General features: G+C 44.1%; 1 long non-coding RNA gene across 1 annotated transcript in view; it reads right to left on the bottom strand.

The window, feature by feature from the left end:
* Positions 1–5,519, bottom strand: part of LOC111652425 (uncharacterized) — a 29,200-nt gene extending 23,681 nt beyond the window's left edge. The window contains exon 1 of the long non-coding RNA XR_002760593.2: positions 5,301–5,519. This is a non-coding gene — a long non-coding RNA (uncharacterized LOC111652425). The remainder of the gene's footprint in view (positions 1–5,300) is intronic.
* Between the last annotated feature and the right edge of the window lie 4,104 nt (positions 5,520–9,623).

The following is a 9,623-nucleotide window of genomic DNA, read 5'->3' as shown; positions in this document are numbered from 1 at the left end:
CCCCTTACGCCCCCCCGTCTTTCCACTCTCCTCATGGCACAAAGAGCTAATCTGAGACGAACACTCGCACCAGCTCTGACACATTGTCAAACCAAAACCAGGGTGATTTTATTATTCTTTAAATCATGTAAGTGAAGCATGAGGTAAAAGCCGTCATCTATGGAGGACAACAGAGGGGTTAGAGAAATAGCTGCGTATTTTCTCCCCGTAAATGCTGCAGGGATTATATATTATGCTCCCTTTTACCCATCTATCCCTTCAGCTGTTCGTTCACATGTACAGTATCAGAGAGGGACCAGATAGATCCTGAAACGTTTTGGTTTTGCCCATTTGCAGATGAAATCAGCCTGCAATGGGTGCCAGTAGGAGGGATATCCGTCAAGTCAAGCTGCCCTGGGGCCAAACAACCTTTCGTGCAAGGCCCTGCTCCCTTATCTGATTCCAGCAGACGTGGCAAGATGATGGCCATGCCAGCCAGAGCCTTTGATTTTTTAAGTATATCCCTCTGCCTTCACACTGCTTTATTGATCGCCGACAGACCTCATTTTGTTCCTCTGCTAAAAAAGCGCTGCGAGAATTCTCTATTTGTAATGTGATCACCCAGATGAGGATGACAGAGAGGTGGACAGACACTAATCCTCTTTTTACCACAGTCTCCAGCATCGTCTATAGTGATTTTTTGTGGATCGCCCCTGTCAAGTTTCTCATTGCCTGAGGCCCAGATGACTCCCTTCTCCCTGACATGGGGAGGGGTCAGGGTATAATCCACACTTAAGTGTCACTTTTTATGAAGAACAATTGCTCGGGCTGCTGACCCGAGAGTTGTAGTTTAATTCGATACCAACCGCATTTAACATAAACCAAAAGAAAAGCTGTACTCACAGGGTTAAATAAAATCAAACACATGCTACAAAAGCAGCAGAAGTCGATACTTATTTCTACAGTCTTTTAGCAGCAAAAATTTCCACTTCACAATTGTTTTTGACAACAGGCTTAATGGTAAATGCGCTCACCGACCTCTGCGGACCTGTCACATTCCTCCATGTTGAACAGCACAACAGCAACAGTACGGAGTAGGGAGCATCTGCCTCGTCACTCCACCCAGATGGCAGCAGAAAGTATGTAAATTGGTTCATTAACCTTACAGCGCTTTAACCAGTGTGCCATGCAGAGGGCTCGTTCCATCCGGGTTTTCTTGAATTTTATTAACGCGTATTAATAGCATCGAGAAACTTTCACTAATGGCCTGAGGTGGTTCGCTGTGGTGTTATCAAACACTGTAGTAATTATACATGACATCCCTCTGATTAACACTCCTGTGATTATTGCACTGTGTCAGATCATCTTTTTTCCCCCCATTTAAAGACAGTCATCCATTTTCTTGCAGAGAAAATATTTCAGAGGGAGAAAAAAAAAAAAAAAAGAAAAAGAAAAAAAAGAGGCCAGACATTATCACAACAGTCCCCTCACCCCAACAAGCAGGCTTGGATCTTTAACCCCTGACAATAGAACGGCATGAAAAAAAAAGAAGCAGGGGGGTGAAATTGTGAAAAGGATCTGCGTTTTCATACGGCTTTTCCCCCCCAGTGCTTGCAGAGTGTGTGAAAAATTAGCTTGTTGTGTGTCTCTGTGTGTGCGTGTGTGTGTGAGCTGCCAGCAGTGAGGGCTTGCACCTGGAGCAGGGAGGAGCATGCGAGAGGTCAAGGGTCAGGATTGAAGTTCTCCCCTCTTCCTAAGAGGGCCAGACGATCCCTGCGGCTGCATCGCACAACACGGGCCGTTCACGTCCCGTCCTTCTCTTTCCTCCTCTCCTTCTTCTCCTGTTCACCTCCTTTTCCCTTTTCTCCTCTGGAAAGACGCAGTAATCCATAACCCACTCAACTATCAGCAGCTCAATTATCCCTCCTGTTCGCCCATTTTCTCCCCTTGGATGGAGATTCAAAAACAATTAACCTCTTCACGGCTGGGGACTTTTCCCAGGAAAGGGCACGGTGGTAATTGAATGACTCCACCATTTACATTCCTGACCATGACTTCACTCCTTCATGCATAAATCTGGTTACCGAAAATCCTAATCTGTGGCTTTGTGATTGTCCGATGTCATTATCATGGGTGTTGTATTATCACGCTATGAAGACAGTATTTTTACTTCAAGCGGGATTTAACGGGACAATTTGGTAATGTTTACATAACACCCTTTTGACCTACTTAAACCTAATAAATTTCTATCATTTGAACTCGAACATGTTGACAAGTTAGTGCTGTTTTAGAAAATTACACCTTCAAAAAAGCTAAAATAATAATTATTCTTGTGTCAAACTGAGTAGACAGTGCTCTCCTGTAAACTGGCACAACTGGACTATTTCACACCAAGTGTCTTCAAGCTATGGTGCATCCCCCCACATCCTCAGCCTTCATAAAATGTTCTCTTCTCCCCCTTCGTTATGGAGGGGCCTCCTATTCATCTCCAGGTAGAAAGCCTGAAAGTGTAGGAGGGCAGAACAGCTTGCTGCACCCATTGAGCTTTTTATTACTTCCCCCTTCAAAGGGTGGTGGCAGAAGAAGAGACATCCTCCGTCTCCTTGATGCCATGATATACAGTGTCAGCTTTCAGAAAACACACACAAACAAGTGGTAGGATTTTGACTGGAGCCCTGTGCAAATTTTCACGAACATTTGTTCTTCAAAACATCACATCTGAGGAGATTACGTGGCTGCGGATACAGAGAGAACACGTTCCAGCTGTTAGGGGATAATCTTTTAACAAACAAGTTTATCAAAAAATGGACGCTGTTCAGAAAAACAACTCAGAATATGCAAAAATTAGAAACAGGAAAACAATACATGCGACTCTACTTCTGATTTCCACTGTTGTCAAGCAAAGATGTCCAACAAAGACTCCACTCCAAACCATTTTACATAAAGCAAGCTAGCGTATTATCTAGCTAACCCAGCAGCAGTCAAATGATGTAATCCCTAACCAACACACGTCAAGAAAACAAAGGCGCATACTCCTCAAAAGGAAAACACTCCTGAAGATGTATTTGTCATTCAAAGAGATAATCAGATTGAAGCATTTCCACCAACTCCCACCTTTAATTAGCGTTTTCTTACTTCAGAAGCCACCAAGCTTTAAGCTCCAACTCAAAGACGCCCACCATCAGAGTCAAGGTGCGACAGACAGTATCCAAGGGCCTCATTTAAAACCTCCAGTTCGGTAAAAATGGAATCTTCAAGCGGGGATTTGACTTTATGTTTATTCTTGAAACACAAAGGATACAACTCTTGTTCATTAATAATGACATAATGTTGTTTTATACACCATAATCCTTTTCAATTCCAAGATCAAGACTAAGGTTTAACATCATCACACTGGAAAGACTTAAAACATGGAGAACATCAATCTTCAGAGTCTCCTGTGTGTAGTACAGAGAAATTCGGAACTGTGATACAGTATAATTAATACAAAATTTTAGAAAAGAGCCAACTAACAGTGCAGTTGAACAAAATAGAAAAAATGAAATAACTACAGGCACCATGCCATACCTATAGCTTGTAGACGCTCGCCAGAGCAGCACTGCTGAAATCTCATTCTTTCACACACACTGGCAAACACACACACAGAAGAAGTCTTTGATGTTTCCTCATGAGTGTGTATTGCAGCTGTGTGAGTCACCCACCCTCCATCCAAGACCCATATAGGCTACACAGAGGCAGCAACAGAAGCAGTAGCAGTAGCGATGGAACTGCAAACCCTCATACCACACACTCACGTACATGCACACACACACGCACGAACTCACAAACAACATAGCGTGTCTTGATTGTGGATGGAAGACAAGGAAAGAGGGAGAGGCATGGGCAGGGCCAGCCAGGCCAGCAGGAGGACAAAAAAGAGAAGAAGAAGAAGAAAAGAAGTAGGAGGAGAAGAAGAAGAAAACCTTAAACAACTGGCTTTGCTCCAGACAGACTGGAACTTCTCTTGATCATTATGTCTAGCCTTCAGGTGTCTGGGGTCGGGCCGACTGTAGGCGGTACTAAGGCTGAGGGTGGTGGAAGGATTTCAGGGGGGGTGAGTGTAGATAACACAGCAGTCAGACAAAGGGGGAATAAGAGGGCTGCCTACATACCACCAGCATCAAGGAAGGGAGGGTGGGAGGCAAGGGAGGGAGCAACGAGAAGAAAAAAGGAGGGCTATAAAAATTTGATTAGACGATCCTTCGCTGAAGTGACTTTCTGTGTCGGTTTGCTTTTCTTTCTTTCTTTTTTTTTTTTCATCAGTTCCCCTCCCTTCTCGCTTCTCCAGAGCGCCGCCTCAGAGAATGGGGCAGACAGATTTTATAGGTCCTAATTAAAGCCATCTGAAGCCTTTCAAAACATCAAATTGCCCCGGTCCCCTGCTCTTTCCCTCTGATTGTGCAGAAATCACGGAAAATCAGAGGGCACCCAGTTTTGCTTTGACTCCCAAATGTACATAAATTTTGCAACAACCCCCCCACCCCCACCCCCCCTGACCCCACTACCTCCTCATTTCCAATCCATAAAAGGGTTCAGTGAATGACATGACCTCAAAGAGTGTGTCAGATTCTCTGGAATTTGACAGAAACATCATTTCTAAAAATCAAGCAGTTTAGTTCAACCTTCTTTCTCTGAGCCTGACCACAGTCTAAACTTAAGGGACGTTTTTTGGTCACATCCTGCATTGGAAATGACACATAAGGTTGCTGAAGATCCACCCTTATCCTGTCTGGCTGGTTGAAGAGAAGTGCAGCCCTGTTTTTAGTGCACTTCAAGTGCTCTTTTTTTTTCCCTCTCTTGCCCCCCCCCCACCACCACCACCCTCCCTCCCTAATTGTCCTCATTGAGCCGTGTGGACCGGTTGCACAGCCTCTCTGCCTGGGGTCAGCGGGTTTACCGTGTGCTTTTTATCTATATTTCATGCTATGGCGCTGCGCGGAGACAGCCACACGTCCACACTGAGAAAATTCACAGAGACGCACAAAGAATGTCGACAGGACCAAAGGAACTTAGAGATCATTCAAGTACCAAGTGAAGTCAAATCTGTTTAGCGATAAAAAAGCATGTAGTGCGTTAAAAACGGTTCATTCTCAATTGAATATAAACAAAAAAAAAAAAAAAAAAGGACCGAAAGCACACGGCGCAAAAGTGACATGCAATCATAAATTTAGAACCGAAGTCGGTTACAAAAAAACGATAAATATAACTACTACTTTCCGGAATGGTAACAATAAAATAAGCGATTAAAAGAACAAAAAATATGTGTAATATCGCCTACTTACGATTCATTTCAATAACTTCTGGGCGTTATTGTCTCGCCCCTGCGCCTCTCCGATCGTCTGGAGACGGAAAAAAGTCTGTTCCTCCGGCGAAGCAGGGTGATTCTCTTTGACAGGATGGTCAGCTTCATCAGATGGCGATAAAGTTTGCATAAGAGAACACCTGGGTAATTCTGCCGTGGACAGTGAACGTCTGATTCCGCCGGTGTCAGGTCTTCAGTGATGCCCGCACTCGCCGGGATTGAGCGCTGAGAAGAGAGGGAGCGCACTGAAAGGCATCATGTGAGCCGGGGAGAGGTGCGCCATTGGCCAGCCGGGGATAAGTATGATAAGGCTGCTCTGTGCGCCATTGGCCCAGGACGGGAGCGGAGGCGCCTCCTCACTTGGCTGTGCGCAAGAATGTGAGTGCGGCTCACTGTTCATAATTTTCAGCAGCCGTGGGGGGGGGGGGGGGGGGGGGGGCATTAAGTAACAAATTGTTCCAAAGATGTTCTGTTTTTTGTCATCGACGCACAGAGTTACACGGAGGGCAGCGGGGAGAAATGCGCACATTATGCTTCCTCCTCTATAGAAATGAGGGATGAATGAAAATGTCTGGTGAGTCTGCGTATCAACTTTTGAATTGCTATCAACTTGAAGATGAGTACACTTTCATCTGAAAAAGGCGAAATATAATCTTTTCTTAGTCATTGTAGTGAAGAGTAAAGATGACATAAACATAGAAAAAAAATCTATTAGGAAGCAACTAAAAATACATCAAGAGAGCATTAACTATGGCAGTTTAATATTATTGATCATTATATCTTAATCAACCTTCTTTCCATAAATGTAGTTAATGCAAGAGTTTCCAGTTGTTGGTTTTTCAGTTCATATGGCACTGATCACTTTTTTTTTTTAGTATTTTATTGTGAAATCTATCTCTGTGAACTCAGCCCACATGCATATTTGTTTGTGCTTGGGAAGTGTTATAACATTTTTAAAAAGCATCGCAGCAGGACTATACTTGATTACAAGAGCAGGAATAAATCATCTCATTTGTGGCTCATATAGTTTGATTTGTTGAAGTGTTGTTTTCCTGGATAATTTGTTGGCTGATGAACTGATGCACATTGATCAGGAATTGTATTAATAAGATACTTAACAAAGCAATCATCACAGGTAGGCCTCAAATGCAAGTCCTTTTCACATGGAAATGATTAAAACCTTAAAAAAATAAAAAAAACAATAGGGAAGGAAACACAAGCTGTTAAATAATAGCCACTGAGGTTTTAAAAAAACGTGACAAAATGTGTGAATGGCACTATACACTTTCACCTTCACTTTCCAAAAAAGGACACTGAGTGAGACCTAAACCAACCTTTTAAATCATTTTTGATCCTAATAAGTTCTGAGGTTAATTCATTATTTAGGAGTCAGGGAGCTAATTGAAAGGAAGGGATACAACATATAGGTGCTGCGGTTACACCACAAAGATCTCTTGATATTCTCTGTTACATGTATAGAAACAAAAGGAGCATGATATGTTTTACATATTTATGCTCTTCTACCCTATTTTGTATTTCCACATTGATTTTCTTCACAGTTGGACTTCACAGAGGGCAACAACACATAAAACAACGCACTCTCTCTCTCTCTCTCTGTCTCTGGTTCTCTGGAGTGTGGAGACAGAGGAACTCAAGGTTCTGTATGGTTGGGAAATAGAGCGCATGTAATCTGGAGCGCGCATCTTCCCCTCGCTCAGGCTGCGGCATTAAATCAATATTCCGCAAAGCTTTCTCTTGTTTTCACATTCACTTGACTGCTGCCGTGATGCGCCGTGAGGGTCGAGCAGCCGCTCCCTGATTTTTGTGGCACTTGCACCCCCCTCCTCCCTCTTCCTCCTCCTCCTTCACTTCACTTCACTTCATGGCAGACACCCTCATTTGGATGGCTCCAAGGCGATGCACCCATTCCATTTGTCTCGTGCGTTAACGGGAGGCGGCAGGAATAAGGCAACGCGTTATCTCGACACAAAACATTATCTCCGCCTCGCTCCTCCATAACCGTGAAACAATGATTATTAACTGCTTGAGGAGCATGTTCAGAGGTTTCGAGGCTTGTTGTCACACTTAAGGAACATGAAATGTATTTCACAACACCCCCTGCGCTAGATTTTTGGATTTTTTTTTTTTTTTACTCAAGATAATGCTTCCCCTTTTCTTGCTACTTGTGAATACTTTCAGTACTGGCTTGCCTGTCACCCCGGGGGAGGGTAGTATGGCTAACGGCATTATGACTGGACGTGTGACAGTAGCATTTTTACCAGAAACCAGCCTAGCACTTCCTTTTCAAGATTTAAAAGCCTGTCGTGCTGCATCATCCCGGTGTATGATACTGGTTATGCATTCATACACACGCGCACTCACTCACACCCCATCGTTATGAAAGCAAAACCCTGCATCTGCAAAATGGGTCATACACTGCAGTCACTTTATCTCAGCAAATGTATTGTGCCTGCAAGAGTGTGTGAGTGGTAGACATGCGCATGTGTGATTATACATCAAAGGAAAGACTCCAATATTAGAGCATGAGTGTCTTCGCTGAAACAGGACTTGAGCAAGTCGAACCATTCAATGTTTTCAGGGCGTTTCGAGCTTCTATGATATAGTTAGCCCCAAGAGCAAAAGTGTCAGTTACTCTTTAATACCTTTAAAGAGCCAAGAGGAAGGTGCTCTTGCTCTAAAATAAACTCCAGTGGCGTCATTTTTATTCTACTGCAGTGCCCCGTGTGACTTATATGTCAGCAACTTGAACCAAACATTTGAACACACAGAATTTGCTCAGAACACAGAAAAACCATTCGTTCATGGTTCACGTATGAAGACACACAGACTGGCGAATAGGAAGACACACAAACACACACACACACACACACATGCACTTGCAGATATTTACCCACTGCGGAGTGAATTTGAGCTGTGGGGTTCAAAGCCTTGCCAGTCAAAGACCGAAGACAGCTATATGCCGCCGTCTTATAGACCCATCACTGTGCAAGCTAATCTGCGGCGCGTTCCAGCCCTATATTTAGACCAATGTTTTGTGAATACTTAGCATAATTTGCTGAGACGAAAGGAGCTTTTGGAAGCTGTTAACCTCGTCTCTTTAAGACTAATTTGGAGTTTTTCAGCTGCGCATTCCAAAAACACCTGTTCTCACCCTTGTCGTCCTGTGAAATACTCTCCACTTCAATGAGGAGACAGTTTGTTATGAATGGAGATGATGGTGCAGCGTGACTGTGAGAACATATTGTAAATGTGAGGGGGTGGCTGATTCTTTCAGTTGCACACAAGGGAAGTGGTATTATCTGAAATCAATTCCAAAAACAGTGTGAACTTTGGTATTAAAGGTGCCCTCGCTGTCTCAAAAAGCGTCACCTGGTTTATTGTTGTAGGCATCATCTTCGGGACTCTCATCTCCATCAACGTATGATAACATCCCCTCCCACTGATCATGTACTTATGAATTTAAAGGAAGGAATTTTTCTGGAGTAACACTACACCTGGTTATAATTCAGTGCCATTTATTATTACCCAGGGACTACAGCCGGTTTAAGTCGTTCATGTGTGTGTATGTGTGTGTGTCTGTGTGTGTGTGTGTGTGTGTGTGTGTGTGTGTGTGTGAGTGAGTACCAAATGCTCTGATCGAGTCCAGGTGGGCTAGGGGGAGTTGGTCATACTAAAAGCCTTTACCTCCATCTGCTGTGTGGTCTGCACAAACACACACGTTTACACACAAACACACAGACAAGATGGACTGTCTGGTTCAAAAGCCTGTCCCTTAAGCATTAAACGCTATACGCTTTGGCCACAGAAACACACCACACTGGGGGCCTGCATGGCATCTGCCTCCCAGCTCCCGGAGCCAAGGCATGGGGCTGAGGGAGGGGCCTGGGGCCGAGATAAGCTCTTCCTCCCCTGGTCACCGCTACGCCGTGGGGACCGGACAGGCCTGGAGCCTCAGCTGAGCGCCACTGATAATATCCACATGAGTGTAACGTGTGCATGTGCGTGTGGTTGGATGCATGGGTGTGTGTTGAGAAGGAGATGCTTGGTTTAAGGGATGCACGCGTGTGCGTGTGGGTGGGTGCGAGCATGCACCGATGCACACACTTGCATGTCTGTCCAAATAGTCAAATATCACAACTAAGACAAAAATGCCTGCTCCTGAAGTATTAAAAGTTGCACATTTTGGTGCCAAATATTCACAGACGTGTGTGCAGATATGTTTCCTCATGAGGAATGCCTTTGCTTTCAGGATTCATAAATGGTATGGCAAAAAAAAAAAAAA

Source organism: Seriola lalandi, unplaced genomic scaffold (genome assembly GCF_002814215.2).
Source record: "Seriola lalandi dorsalis isolate HSWRI2012SDOR001 ecotype SW California unplaced genomic scaffold, Sedor1 jcf7180002053979, whole genome shotgun sequence".
Lineage (NCBI taxonomy): Eukaryota > Metazoa > Chordata > Actinopteri > Carangiformes > Carangidae > Seriola > Seriola lalandi.
This window is presented reverse-complemented; position numbering and strand designations above follow the sequence as displayed.